This window comes from Rhinichthys klamathensis, unplaced genomic scaffold (assembly GCF_029890125.1).
Source record: "Rhinichthys klamathensis goyatoka isolate OS25496 unplaced genomic scaffold, OSU_Roscu_1.1 h1tg000040l_1, whole genome shotgun sequence".
NCBI classification, from domain to species: Eukaryota; Metazoa; Chordata; class Actinopteri; order Cypriniformes; family Leuciscidae; genus Rhinichthys; species Rhinichthys klamathensis.
This window is the reverse complement of record NW_026606587.1, coordinates 10,570,023-10,585,783: the sequence shown is the minus strand read 5'-3', so window position 1 is coordinate 10,585,783 and position 15,761 is coordinate 10,570,023. Positions and strand designations below refer to the sequence as shown.

The 15,761-nt window shown below is 43.3% G+C and overlaps 1 pseudogene; it reads left to right on the top strand.

Annotated features, from left to right (window-relative positions):
* The first annotated feature begins 13,220 nt into the window (after nucleotides 1-13,220).
* LOC130082172 (5S ribosomal RNA) lies at nucleotides 13,221-13,337 on the top strand (annotated as a pseudogene).
* The last annotated feature ends 2,424 nt before the right edge of the window (nucleotides 13,338-15,761 follow it).

Genomic DNA, 15,761 nt, shown 5'->3' with positions numbered 1-15,761 from the left:
CTCGTTCCCTCTCAGGGAACCAGGGTTACATACGTAACCTGAGACGTTCCCTTTCAAGGGAACTTCGAGCTGCGTTTGAGACGCGGTGGGAACCCCATACCCACTACGCCATAGTGACAAATGCCCGTTCTGTGTGAAGTCCTTGCGCACACTAAGAAGCAAGCAACCTCGCCCCAGGAGTGGAGAGGTCAAGGTCATAAAACCTGACAAATGTATGTGGAGAGGACCAACCTGCCGCATTACAAATGTCAAGAAGGGAAACACCCGAAATTAAGGCCGTAGAGGCCGCCATACTCCTTGTAGAATGGGCCCGTACAGCCATAGGTGAAGGCTGACCGGCCGCTTCATAAGCCAATGATATAGCCTCGACTATCCATTTGCTCATAACCTGTTTAGATGCAGGGCACCCTCTTCTGACTGACCCAAAACATACAAATAACTGCTCTGACTTACGCCACAGGGCAGCTCTGTGAACGTAGGCATCCAATGCCCGAACTGGACATAACAGGTTCAGTTGTTCCTGATCTGGGGTATTAAAAGGTGGAGGATAAAAGGCCTGCAACACTATTGGGCCCCCAACATTAACTGGGACCTTAGGAATATAACCCGGTCTAGGGTATAGAAATGCTTTCACCATACCAGGTGCAAATTCCAGACATGACGGAGCAACCGACAGGGCATGCAAATCTCCAATTCTCTTGATAGATGAAATAGCAAGGAGAAATAAAGCTTTCAAAGTGAGGAATTTTTCTGAAACCTCTTCAATAAGCTCGAAGGGAGCCAGAGCCAGACCCTCAAGTACAATGGCTAAATCCCAAGCCGGTGCTCTAGAGTGCAGTGCAGGTCTCAACCTCAATGTACCACGGAGAAAACGAGTAATCAGAGGATCTCTCCCAATAGAAGTACCCCCCAGAGGGGTATGATAGGCCGAAATAGCCGCCACATAAACTTTTAAGGTGGAAGGAGATAATCCAGCAGAGAAACGGTCTTGCAGAAAATCGAGAACTGAACCAACAGGGCAGTTAACAGGATCTAACTGACGCTCACCACACCAGGTGGAGAATAATTTCCATTTCAGTGCATACAGTCTTCTCGTGGAAGGAGCTCTGGAATGGAGAATGTCTCAACGACCTCAGTCGAGAGACTGGATTCTATGAGCCTGGCCCCCTCAGAGGCCAGGCCCACAGTTTCCACAACTCCGGTCGAGGGTGAAATATCGTGCCCCCTGCCTGGGACAGCAGGTCCCTCCTGAACGGAATCTCCATGGGAGAGCCGTCCAGAAGAGACAAAGTCCGAGAACCAAACTCGAGTCGGCCAGTATGGGGCTACTAGTAGCAGATGAGCCCCTTCCCGGCGAATCCTCTCCAGAACCTCCGGGAGCATAGATATCGGGGGAAATGCCTACAGGTGCAGCCTCGGCCACACCTGCACCATCGCATCCAGTCCGAGAAGAGCTGGCTGCGTGAGGGGGAACCATATAGAGCAATGCGTTGTACAAACGATGTGAAAGGTCGACTTGACTTTAGTTAGACCAAAGTTCTCCCTAAGAAGCTCCACCACCTCGGGGTGAAGCCTCCAATCCCCTGGGCCTCAGCCCCTGCCTCAACAGGATATCTGCTCTGATATACGAGACCATCAGTGTGTTGTCCGCCATTCGCCGAGCAACCACTCATGATCGCCCCCACTTGTGAGGGAAGCATCCGTCGATAGCAATATGCGTCGACAAGAAGCCCCCAACACTGGGCCTGGGCGAGGAACCAAGGTTCTTTCACATGACCGAAGCACGAAGGCATAGCCGCGTGACCTTGATCATGCGAAAACGTATTTCCCCTCGGAGAAAACCCCTTGGTCCTGAGCCACCACTGCAGGGGTCTCATGAACAGAAGGCCAAAAGTAATACGTTGGACGCAACTGCCATGAGACCCACCCGTCTGAAACTGTTTCACAGTGAGTGACTGGCCTAGATATACCCCATTACGGCTGTAAGAATTGCTACACCTAGAAAAGTGGTCCTCAGAGCACACTCTTCTTGGCGTTGAGAGGCAACCCCAACATCCTTAATGAGACAGAACGACATCTCGATGCCGAACTGCCATAAACTCAGATTGAGCTAGGAACAACCAATCATTGATGTAGTATAATACGCGAATGCCCTGGAGTCTCAGAAGAGCCAGAGCTGCATCCACGCATACTGTAAAGGTGTGGGGTAATAAACCTAGGCCGAATGGAAGAACCCGATAATGGTATGCTTCGCCCCCGAAAGCAAACCTCGGGAACCCCCCTCATCCTCTTTCGGAAACAATGAAGTAATGGCTGTCTGCTGGGAGGAGGAACCCCCCCTAGAAATCTGGGCGAACGAGAACCGAACTGAATTCTGAAACCCTTTTCTATAGTGTGCAGGACCTACTGAGAAATATGTGGCAGTAGTTTCCACGCTGCCAGAAATTTACTAGGGGAACCAGTCTCTCAAGACTGGCCTCTGGATTTGTTTGAACAGTCACTACGGTGCCCTGAAGCGGCGAACCGGGCAGGGAACAACCGAACTGACCATTCTACGACCCTCCTCGGAGGATCGTATGGGGATGCTGACACCTCGGTGCCCTGAACGGCGAACCGGCAGGGAACAACCGAACTGGCAGCGCTGCAACCCTCCTCAGAGAGTTGCACCCCAGAGGAAAAACGATTTCTCAAAACCGTCCCTTGGTTGAACAGTCACTACGGTGCCCTGAAGCGGCGAAGCGGCAGGGAACAACCGAACTGACCGCTCTACGATCCTCCTCGGAGGATCGTATGGGGACGCTGACACCTCGGTGCCCTGAACGGCGAACCGGCAGGGAACAACCGAACTGGCAGCGCTGCGACCCTCCTCAGAGAGTCGCACCCCAGAGGTCGCCGAGGAGAAACGATTTCTCAAAACCGTCCCTGCCCCGGAGGAGCCCTCAGAAGCCTGATAGCCTCGTTTTCTTGCGACAGGACTTCTTGACTAAGCTTTATAGAGATGATGACAGTCCTCAGATCTTGCCTACCTCTAACTAGCTTAGTTCCTACGACCCTCCTCGGAGGATCGTTGAAAAAAGCAGGCACTTCGGCGCCCTGAAACGGCGAACCGGCAGGGAAACCGAACTGACTGCTCTTCTTTTTTCTTATTTGAAGGCTCGTTTGGGGACACTGACACCTTGGTGCCCTGAAACGGCGAACCGCCAGGGAAACCGAACTGGCAGTACTGCGACCCTCCTCAGAGAGTCGCACCCCAAAGGGCGCTGAGGAGAAACGATTTCTCAAAACCGTCCCTACCCCAGAGGGGACCACCCTTAGAAGCCTGATCGCCTCTGCGTCAGGGCTTCTTCTTTGTCAAAGCTATTTTAGAGATAAAACAGTCCTCAGATCTTGCATGTCTCTAACTGGCTAGACTGCGACCGCCACCCAGGTACCCCTCAATTGCGGAGGAGCCCGAATGGCGACGCTCTGTTTTGCACTTTGTGCTGAGAGGAGCTTAATAGGCCGTCTCAGGAACATTAGATTGGTGAGGAAGAAACCTCTGGAACGCCGCTGAATGGTTTATTTCTTAGTTTTTTTGAAAGCGGAGCGTCCAGAAGAACAGACATAATTATATCTTTATTTTCCTTTATCTTTATATCAGAAAAAACTTATATATATATACATAAATATCACTCTGCGGCCACCAGCAGGAAACAACCGAACTGGCAGCGCTGCGACCCTCCTCAGAGAGTCGCCCCTCACATTCATCCATGTCCTTATATACTCTACCCACCAGCGCTGCCTAATAAAAATCTATTCATTATTAAGATGGCTGGTGGGTAACGTCGGGGTTAATAACGATAACGCCGACTCGGGAGAGAGAAAGCTCGCAAGCGTCTCTTTAACCCGAGGCAATGTCATACTATGATACTTAATACCCAAACATTACTATAGTCAGACATCTGGGGATTAAACACATAAAATACAAACCGGTTTATTCCACGATCTCGACACCTCAGTGTGGAGATAGGGAAAAACCACAGTCCCCGACGAGGAGGCTGAGATACAGAGTTTTCCTGTTTTAAGATACAGTTCATCTAACAAACTCTTCTTTATTTTCAATCTCATAATGTTTAGCTGGCCAGTAAATATTTAACTGGCAACAGCACTAGATAAAACCTCCTTTTTTTTTCTTTAAAAAAGCTCCTCTTTATTCAACAGAGTTATGAGCTGGAAAATGTATTCATTGAAAACTCAAACATCTGCCTTTTTATAAAGATTTGTATTTGTTTTGTTCTCTTTCTTTTTAAACAAAACACTAACGATACCAATTCCTCGGAACTGGAAATCGCAGCACACTAGATCTGGCATGTGAAAGCTGAGAAAGGGCGGAGCCCGTCCCAACCCCCGCTGTCAGATCCGTTTTCGAACCCCGAAATACGAGCCGTCTCCGAGCCTCGGCAACAGAGAGACCCGCTCGGGGAACGCGAACCGTACCGTCCTCCTCGAAGAACGCCCGGCGGGAGCGGAGCGTCCTCACGGACAGCTTCTCGCAATGCACAGTCAGATCCCTCGAGAAATGACTGTTGCATGCTCCACTCCCAAACAGCAACAAAAAGCTGATGTGTGTCCCCACCCGTGATGTAACGAGGGCAGGGAACAACACAACGTCTATAATATTGCTTTGCTCGCCATAATGATAGATAGTGATATATATATTGGGCTTGACAAACAACAATAAATAGACAAGGACAGAATCACAGAGAGCGCTTGCTGAAGACAACAGAAGCTTTCGCGGTCTGTTTTCAAGGGTGCTTTATAGTTTCCTGGTCTATGACGTCACCCATGACGTATCGGGCTTCCATTGGACTGATTTTACACGTGCTTCATGACGCAATCACGCAGAGCGTTCCCACCGCGTCTCAAACGCAGCTCGAAGTTCCCTTGAAAGGGAACGGTGCGTTTTTGCTAACCCTCAAAAAGTGACAACTTTAACATGCTATATAAAAATATCTGTGGGGTATTTTGAGCTAAAACTTCACATACACACTCTGGGGACATCAGAGATTTATTTTACATCTTGTGAAAAGGGCATTATACCACCCCTTTAAGATCTAAATGCAGTGAATTTTGGGCTGCACTCCTGAAATTCTTTACCCATGTAATGCCCAGGACGCATTGCATGATTTTGGGCTGTCCCAGACTAAAGATTGCCATTGTGAAACAATCGTGACGATTTCCATGGTCGTGGCTCCTAAACGATCCTACGTTATGTAGTGAGAGAGGTTTAAAGACGGTCTTTGTCACGGTCTTGTGACCAAAGTTAGCCTACGATATTTTTTTGACAATGTCAGAAATTCAGCATGATCATCTTACATTGTGGTTTCTGCTACGACCTACGTCGACTGACTAGCCAATAAAAATGCAACATGAAATCAACGCGACATTAACTTAAAACTGCTTACCTCAAGCTCTTTTCCCTTCCTCTTCCACCGCTTCCTTTTTTTCAGTACACATAATACCTACAACTGCAAAAGTGATTCATCTTGCATTTTGTTCCCCACTAGTGCATGCCTATGACATTTTATTCTTCTATAGAAACTTGCGTTGTAGTCTACGATTCAATAGGTGTCATCATCGTACAGTCTACATGCATGTCGTCCCCAAGTTTGTTAGATCCATGTTGCACAGTGTGATTTATAATGATCTTATAGGATTGCTAAAATCATGCAATCTATACCGGGCTTAAGGCATTAACCATGGTCCCACACTGGCTAAACCTTTGGCTCCGCCTACTACAGTAGCCACGCCCCAAACTCTAGCTATAGGTTGAGCTGGAAAGAAAATTATGAATCTGAGCAGACCACTCTCAAAATTTTTATGGTGCCAAGGAGACCATCATTTACACTTTTTAAGGAGATAAACATAGTAGTCAATGAACAACAAAACTGGGTTCAGAGAATGTATTTTTACATAGAAAATCTTACATACTTCACCTTTAGTGACGTTCTGTACCCACAACTTTCATTTGATGCGAGAACCACTAACAGCATGTACCGTTGACAAAAAGTATCCATGTATTCTAACCAAACAAATTTTTTGCAAGCACCATTGTACATGTTTAAAAGCGTTATAGTAAATGTTTTACCAGTACCAGATTTTTTTCATTTTTTTTTATTTAAGGCTAATAGCTTGAAATTGATTTTTAGAGGGAAAAAAAACATTCCCAGGACTGCTGCCTTTGATGTTACAGCTTAAAGGGTTTAGGACAGTGCACGTTCCCAACCAACATTTCATTGTGGGGCTAATTTAGGCACGATATGGGCTTAAGGTATGAGCCCTGGGTTTACCCAAGGGTTTCATGTCGGGTCTCTGAATTAGCCCAATGTTGGGACTATACCTCAAGCCCATATCATGCCTACATTGGCCCTACCATGAAATTTTGTGAAGTCATCAGTCAACCAGCGTTATCATGATATCATCTTCCTGCTGCTCCAGAGTGTTTAGTCACATGGCTTTTATGGCTCAGGTACCCACAGCTGAGTGCCTATAAGCAGTGTTGGCTGATTTGAAATCGCATACTTGCGCAGCTGAGCAACTGTCATTGAGATGAATGGGAAAGCTAATGATTAGCTTTCTCCAGATATTCAACCTCTTTGGTCTGATAGAGCGACAGTAACAAAGGGGGCGGAGCTTAGTGAAGGGTCAATTCAGTAGATTCTGAAGTTCATACGAGTATTTTCAGAGAAGTAGCCTACGGGAACTGGAAAATCTGTAAAAAAAAACAACTACTCCATTTTACTATCCACATTCACATTTTGTGTGAAAATCTCTCCATAGCTCATTGTGTTGAACCATGGCTTTGCCACAATCACCAACATAACAAGAAACAGTGACTGACTTTGTTTAACTAGCACAGCTGTTGCCTGATCAGATCTTGTGACATTAGAGGAAGGTGAATCAGTAATCTTTCAATGAAACAGTGACAAAGAAGAAGAGGAGATTCTTTATAACATTTTACAGAACACCAACTTCTCTATGGAGAAAGAAAGAGCAGAAAAGCAGGACAAAGGTCAGCTAGAGGAGTAAAGCTCTGGGGAGGACATGTGTTTCAGCAGACCGTCTATACGCTGTACTAACATCCTCATAAAATGGTCTTTGCATTCTATAAAAGTATCTGTGAGTTCCAAAATTCACTGTTTTTTATATATATACTCTATGTATATTGTTGTTAAACACCACTAACAGTTATGCAAAAAAAAAACATTATTAAATCTTGCATGCAGTATAGTTTTTTTTATTTTTATTTTTAAAGCAGCTGCAATAAAAAAAAAATCAGATGATCATTACATGAACTAAAAGACATTTCTGGATGTGGGAATATGATATCACATGACATTCTGTAACAATGCAGCATTTATTGCTGTTTTCATATCAGTAAACCACAGTGAGCTATGAAATACTACAGCGAGACAACTGACTGATTCTAATCTGCCATTAGTTTTGAAAAAAGAACAAGTAAAATTAATCAGAGATGATCAATAGAATGTTCTCATGAATTTCTATTTCATTTGATTTTCTCTTTATTTTATCAAAAAATTAAATTATATTACTACTCAAAAAACGCTGTGTCCTTAGAGCATTACTCAATATAGTTAACGCTATGCAGATTAATATATGTATGAATGAGGAAGGCTCTAAGGACGCGCGAAACACACACAAACAAACACACACACACATATATATTAGATAACAACAAAAATAGGCTAAATATATATCATTAGAAAAATGTGTACATGATCTGGCAAACTGGAGAGGTTCATTTCCATAAATTGTAAAAAAAAAAAAAAATTACAAAACTTTTTTTTCAAGAAATATCTCTCATTTAGAGAATGTCCTATTAGTAATAAGCTACATCAAACAAATTGACTTCTTTATGTAATGCAAAATATGTGATTAATTAATTTGTCAACACTATCAAGCTGACAGCGTTTAAAAAGCATTTCAAATTTTATTCTTAAAGTTGAATGCTTGATTTGTTATTTATATTTAAGATTTGTAAATAGTTTACATTATATATCTGATGGTGTTGTGAAAAACACATTTATTGAGAAAATGGAAGAAGCATGAGGTTGCACTAAAACCTAAAATAATCCAAGTCCCATACTTTGCGTATCTACTGTTAATGCCCACAGCAGTATAGTATTCATATTATACAGTAATAATGTATTCCTTCTTATTTATAGAAAGACACTGTGTGACAATAAGACAATCATATGATAAAATGACATAAAATGGTAAATAGATTTCTCACAATAAGCCATCTAGATCTCATTTCACACCAAAATTATATATGCGTGTGTTTAAATGCCAAAAAAAGAAACTATTTTTGACCTGAAGAAAATGAAGCTAAATTTAGGAGCTTGTGACATTAGTTTCATAACAGATTCTTCCAACTTTCTTTCCCTACCTTGTCATTACTTTAGAGTTTGCAATTGTTTTTGCAATGGTGATTGCATGAATTTAGGTGATTAGATACTAAAATATGTATAAATACTTAATTTAATAATATCCTTTTTTTATTGCAGTACAGGGTTAGAATATATATCAATGTTTTACTGTTCATTGTATCAAGGTTTGTTGATAAGGGAAGAGAGGCAGGGAAACGGCGAACGTTAAACAACTTTAATGATAAATTTAACATGAACTCGCTCCGTTCCCACAGCTCTTGGCCTCGCCCTGCTTGTCACATTAATTTTTTTTTTTAAACAAAATGTAATTTATTAATTAATTCACTTGATTTTTGGGTGAAACATGACCTGGAAACGTGACCGATTTCATGAGATTTCATTCCCCCATGTGATTCCCTCAAGCTTGGAGGGTATCTGGGAAAATGTGAGTGACCTTGCCGTGTATCCGAAATGACTCCTTGTTTATTTCAGTATGGACTAATCCTTAGCCTGAGTTCCGGTTTAAAACAGCTACGGCCCGAGGGATCTGTGAAAATCCTCCTTCAGCAGTTGCACTGAATTTTGCCCCTTGATTTTAAAACCTGTGTATTTTCAGGCTGTGAGCTTTCATTTCTGACTAATGTCACACTGGCACTATGTGTGGAGTCATCTTTACTCAGAGGGCAGATTTACAAAAGACTAAGCCTGTCCCTGAACATAGCCTTAACCCATCACTCATTCCATCTGGATGGCTAATCTGCTCCCAAAATCATTTATCTCTCACAGTATTGATCAACAGTTTCTGGGACAAGCGTATATATTTCTCTAAATGTCTCCACTGCTGTAATGATATCATGTTTAAACAAAAACGTTTCATGGCCAGGTTTAGCTTTTCTTGTTTCCTGTTCGGCCTTTCTGTTAAAGGGACAGTTCATCCAAATTTTAGAGTTCTGTAATCATTTACTCACCCTTAAAGATATTATTCACTGAAAGTCTTCTCCTGTGCCGCAACAAGACACTGTGCCAATTTGATGTTAATGATATACACAAGAAAAACTGAAAGACAGTCATACTTTTTGGAACGACATGAAAGGGAGTAAATGTTGACAATTTTCATTTTGGGGTTTAATTTCTCTTTAATTTCTGTGATATATTGTGTAAATTCTGTAAATATGATTGCAATAAAGATCATAATACTGGCTATTATCATGATTAAGATTTGGAATGCACTGTGCAAAGAAATGTTTACACATTATGCAATAGTCAATTTGTAAATAAAAGTTTATTATACCTAAATATAGCTGCATCTTGCAGTTCCTGAAACACCTAGAAACCCTTAGTCAGCAATATGCTAGTAAATATGTTAGTTTCAGTCATTTTGTTGTGTTTTGTCTTTTTAGAAGGTCTCACACTTTTAAAACACACACACACTTTCACTTTTTTAACATGGACATGCATCACAGGTGGATTGTCATTCTTTTTCTTAGGGGCCGTTTGCCACTATTTTGAAACAAAAACAGAAAACCTTTATTCATTTGCCGTTCATTTACACAACAATGACGTTTTGAGGGCTTTTGAAAACAGGTTTCAAACTAAGTGCAAGTTTTTGAAAGCGTTACCGTTAATGTCTCCGTGTAAATTACAAAAACGTCAATTTGTGAAAACGGTGACGTCATTCGCATGCGTATTTCGTGTTCAGTCTATTGGCGCATAGTGTTTATTTACAAAGTGACATCGCCAACTTCTGGTCTGGCAGCATAATACGGCGTTTTTAATCGTTTTCGTGGATCCGTGCATGTGAACGGGATCTTTTTGACAACATTGTCATTTGTACGTGAAAAACGCGAAGGAAAACTTTTCAATTTTTTGTGCATCATTGTCATGTAAACGGACCTTAAAAGTAATGAAAATTACACTCATAGTGTTATTTCCACAATATCAAATGATCTATTGTGTTTAATGGGATTTTGTTTTGGAAGGGATTGAGTTAAGAATCCTGTAGAATACAAATGTTCGCTATCGTTCAGGTTTGAGGTGATCACGCTTAGTTTTTTTTACAAAATGGATACCTTTATTTGAGCAGGGATGCATTAAATTAATCAAAAGTGTCATTAAGGACATTTATAATGTTGGAAAAGATTTATATTTCAAATAAATTCAGTTCCTTTTCGAAGGAACTAGCGCTGCGTCGATGACGATTTGGGAACGCCCCTGCGTGATTGCGTCTGAAGCACGCATGTCAACTAGTCCAATGGTGAGAGTGAGCGTCACGGGCGGGTGACGTCATGACCAGAAAAAGGATAAAAGGACATCCGGTCTGACCAGCGTCAGCTTCTGTGCCTCAGCAAGCGCTCTATGTCGAAACTGTCTGTCTATTTATTGTGGTCTTGTCACAAGCATTTCTATCTATATCATGGCGAAATAATTTTACAAGTTGTGTGCTTCTCACTGCCCGCGCTATTTAACGGGTGGGGATACACACGATCTATGTGTAATGTGTTTGGGAGCGGAGCATGCTATGTCAGCCTTCGAGGGGGCTGACTGTCAGCATTGCAAGAGGCTTCCGCTTTGCAGGCTTCGCTCTCTCGCCTGTCACTTTTCGAGGAAAGTGGTCAGGCTCGCGATCCTCAGGGATCCTCAGCACGGAGAAGGCATTCTTGGGGATCGCAAATGGATAATAATAATAATCTTTATTTTATATAGTGCCTTTATAAGTAGCATCTCAAAGCACTTTACATAAAAATAATAAGGTTAAAAGACACACATAACAGTCCAGGCAGTAAACACTAAACAAGCAATAAAAAATGAAAAGCCAATATAATAACAAACAAAATAATCACATGGATCACATAAAAGCTGCCCTAAAAAAGTAAGTTTTAAAGGGGTCATATAATGCCATTTTTGTACAAGCTAATATGATTCTTTAGGGTCTAAATTAAAAGTTTGTAATATACTGTAATTAAAAATTCTCATTAGTATTGTAAGAAAACACTTATTTTACCTGGTCAAAAACAGCTCTGTTTTCAGCACGCCGTTTCAGTGCATATGACTTTAAATGATAATGAGCTTTGCTCACTCCGCCTCTCTGTTCTGTGCATACACCATTTGTAACTCAATAACACAATAACCATAACGCGTTGTTCATTATAAACGTGGGATTATGAATTATATTGAGAACGTTGTACATAGAAAACATGCTGTAATGTACCCTGACTGAGTGTAAACCGACGCATTCATCGTGAAGCGTGCAGCTGGCGATTTGCAAAGATTAATATAAATATTAATATAAAGATTAATAAAACGTTACACTCACTTTAGTTCTTCTGAAGGTTCAGCAGGAACACGAATAGGTTCCGATCCTTTATTCAGGTGCAGCTTCTCAGCAAAACCAGCTTTACACTGATCCTCGTTTATAAAGCAGTCCACTGAGAAATTATTTGGCAAACATGAGAGCATTGACGTTGCTCGTGGGGAATATTCCCTTCGAAAACAAACTCAGCCACTGCGTCTTCAGCGGTTCGGATTTAGGAACATTAAAATGACTGCTGTGTTCGTTATTACACCCAAGAACAGAACACCACAATCGCTTAGACGCCATTCTGCTCATAGACAGTGCTCCAGCATATCAACAATGACCGCGCCGATCCGCGCAGACTATGATTGACAGGACGAGCGAGGGCGGGTCTGTGTTGAATCACTGCTGTCAATCAACAATCGCGGGAGGGGCGTCCGTTTTATTGACGTCACAAAAACGAACAGCTCAATTTGAGGCAGGGGAAAACATATAAGGAGATTAAAACAAAAACACTGGATGAATTTTTATCATTATATGATGGTTGTGTACAGGCACTGCCAACACACATTTCAGTACAATCAACTTGTAAAAGTGCATGTACCATTATATGACCCCTTTAAGGGACGATTTAAAAGCACCAAGGGATTCTCCATTCCTAATCTCAGAGGGCAGGGAATTCCACAATTTAGGAGCCAAAGAAGAAAAAGCCCGATCACCCATAGTTTTTAGGCGTGTTGTTTGGACAGTTAAAAGACCAGCTTCAGAAGAGCGTAGAGCATGTGTAGGGGTGTATGGGATTAAAAGTTCACACAAATACTGAGGGGCCAAATTATGCAAGGCCTTATAAGTGAGCATAAGAATTTTAAAATCAATACAGAAACTAACAGGAAGCCAGTGCAATTTTTCCAGGATAGGTGTGATGTGCTCCCTTGCACTGGTCCTAGTCAGAATTCTAGCAGCTGAATTTTGTACCAATGTAATTTACGTAGGGAAGCTTTAGAAACTCCAGCCAGCAAAGCATTACAATAATCAATACGTGAAAAAACAAAAGTATTGATTAACTTTTCAGCCACAGAGAAAGTCAACAGAACGCAATTTGGCAATATTTCTGATATGAAAAAATGGTGCTTACTGTGTTACAGACATGATGGTCAAAGGTTAAATTGGCATCAAATATCACCCCCAGATTTTTTTTGTTTAGTTTGGAATTGCAAAGCAGAGCCATCCACACTTAAGGTTATGGACTCTGCTTCACGCAACTGATGAGGTGAACCAATAAGCATCACTTCAGTCTTGTCACTGTTTAGACAGAGAAAATTTTCAGACAACCATTTCTTAATCTCAGTAAAACATTGAGAAAGAAAAGACACATGCATATTGACATCAGGTTTTGATTGAATCTATATAGATCTGAGTGTCATCTGCAGAAAAGTGAAAGTTAAGACCAAGTGTTCTTAAAGTGTCCCCGCCCTTTCTCTTTCCTTACCCTCTTTCCAGCCAGCAGCCATATCACCCTGTAGCCCAAGACTGGTTGCCCACTGAAGCTAAGCAGGGCTGAGCCTGGTTAGTACCTGGATGGGAGACCTCCTGAGAAAACCAGGTTGCTGCTGGAAGAGGTGTTAGTGAGGCCAGCAGGGGGTGCTCACCTTGTGGTTTGTGTGGGTCCTAACGCCCCAGTATAGTGACGGGGACACTATACTATAAAAAAGAGCACCGTCCTTCAGATGAGACGTTAAACCGAGGTCCTGACTCGGTCATTAAAAATCCCAGGATGTCTTTCGAAAGAGTAGGGGTGTAACCCCGGCATCCTGGCCAAATTTGCCCAGTGGCCTCTGTCCATCATGGCCTCCTAATCATCCCCATATATATATATATATACACTGATTAGCTTCATCACTCTATCTCCTCTCCACCAATAAGCTGGTGTGTGGTGGGCGTTCTGGCCCACTATGGCTGCCGTCGCATCATCCAAGTGGATGCTGCACATTGGTGGTGGTTGAGGAGATTCCCCCTTCCATGTGAAGCGCTTTGAGTGCCTAGAAAAGACCTATATAAATGTAATGAATTATTATTATTATTATTACCCGAGGGATCCAGCGCTCTCTCACCGGTGTCGGAAGCCCGCCCAGCGGCTACTTCCGCCTGGGAAGAGAGCTCAATGCTTCAATGCTCTAGTTCTGAGGAACTAGATGTATTGAGTGTTGAAGGTGACAAGAAGGGGGAAGAGGATTCGCCACCTCTTTCCCCAGCATATGAGGAGCTGGTGGAGGTGATTACTCGTACCGTGGCTAAATTAAATATTGAGTGGCCGACAGAGAAAAGGGGTGCTCGTCCTAAAAGTAAACTAGACGAGCACTTCCTGTCATCAAATGGATCACCTCAATCACGGGGCCTTCCATTTTTTCCCGATCTACACAGTGAGCTGTCTAGATTGTGGAACAAGCCATATTCGTCCCGTCTTTTCAGCCCCAAATCCATGTATATTCCGATATAAGGGGGCTGAAAGAATATGGCTATGGGCATGGCCCAGGGCTGAACAGACGCTAGCTAGCTATCTGTCCCCTGGTTCAGCATCGTCCCTGAAGGCCCCAGTGCTACCCACTAAGCCACTCAAAACTACATCTAATTTAGTGGGTAAAGCATACTGTATATGGCAGCAGGTCAGGCCGGAGCATGCCTACATACAATGGCAGTATTACAGGCATATCAGGCTGATCTGCTGGGGGATTTGAATAAGAGCGAGGGGGTAGGGGGTTCTTGAACTGCGTCGGGCCACAGATCTGTCTCTAAGGGCCTCCAAGGAGACCGCTATAGCAATAGGGGGGTCTGTGGCAGCCCTGGTGGCCACTGAGAGGCACCTCTGGCTAAACCTTGCTTAAATAAAGGACAAAGACAAAGCCTTTTTATTAGATGCCCCGTTAACGCCTCCTGGCCTCTTCGGCGACTCTGTGAATACGGTCGTCGAGAGGTTTCAAGTGGCCAAAAGGCTAAAAAATATCTCCCTCAACGTACCCAACCCCCTGGGGCTGCTGGACGTGAGCAGCCCCAGCCGTCCAGCTCCTCATATAGAGCACAGCAAAAAGAGAGTGTCGCGTCCTGTGCTCCTCATCAAAAGTCATGGGGGCAGGGGCGACACTCTCAGCCGAAACCTTCGAAGCAGAAGCCGGATCTGAGGACCGTTCTTCAAGCTAAGAAGGCTTCAGCTCAAAAGAGGTCCTGATGCCACTGGTGTCAGATCGGGGTGGAGAATACCTCAGTATACGGTGCCCGTTCCACCTCTGTGCCCTCAGGGGGCTGTTCTACAATATTTGTAATATACAAAAGCACCCTCTGTTCCTGCCAGTATGCTTCAGGCCACTGAAGTGGCTGTTCCAGTTATACCATAGGCCAGTCTCGAGAGGCTGGTACCCTTGGTAGATTATCGGACAGAATGGAAGAATCTGCCAAACATATCTCAGTGGGTCCTGCAGATAGTAGAAAGAGGATACAGAATCCAATTCGGTTCTCGTCCGCCACGCTACAAGAGAGGCGAGGATATACAAGATCTTCGTCAGTTGAATCATACAGTCAAGAAACTCAAGTTCAAGATGCTGAAACTCAAACAGATTGTGACACAAATCGTGACACAAAATATCTCCATCCTCCCTCAGCACAGGAATTTCCTGCGGTTTTCTTTTGGGGGCAAAGAATACCAATATCGAGTGGTTCTATTCAGTCTAGCTCTATCTAGCTAGCACGTTCACGAAGTGCGTAGATGCAGCTCTGGTCCCCCTCAGGCTGCAGGGCATAAGCATTCTGAACTATATCGACGACTGGCTGATTCTAGTGGAATCAGAGCAGTTGGCGGTTCGGCATCGAGATGTCATCCTCGCACACATGCAGAAATTGGGGTTGAGACTCAATGCCAAGAAGAGTGTGCTTTCTCCACTACAGAGAACCACTTTCCTTGGTGTGGTCTGGGATTCAGTCACGATCAAGCCGTCCTATCGCCCGCTCATGTAGCTGCTATCCTCACAACCATGATAGAGTTAAAGCTA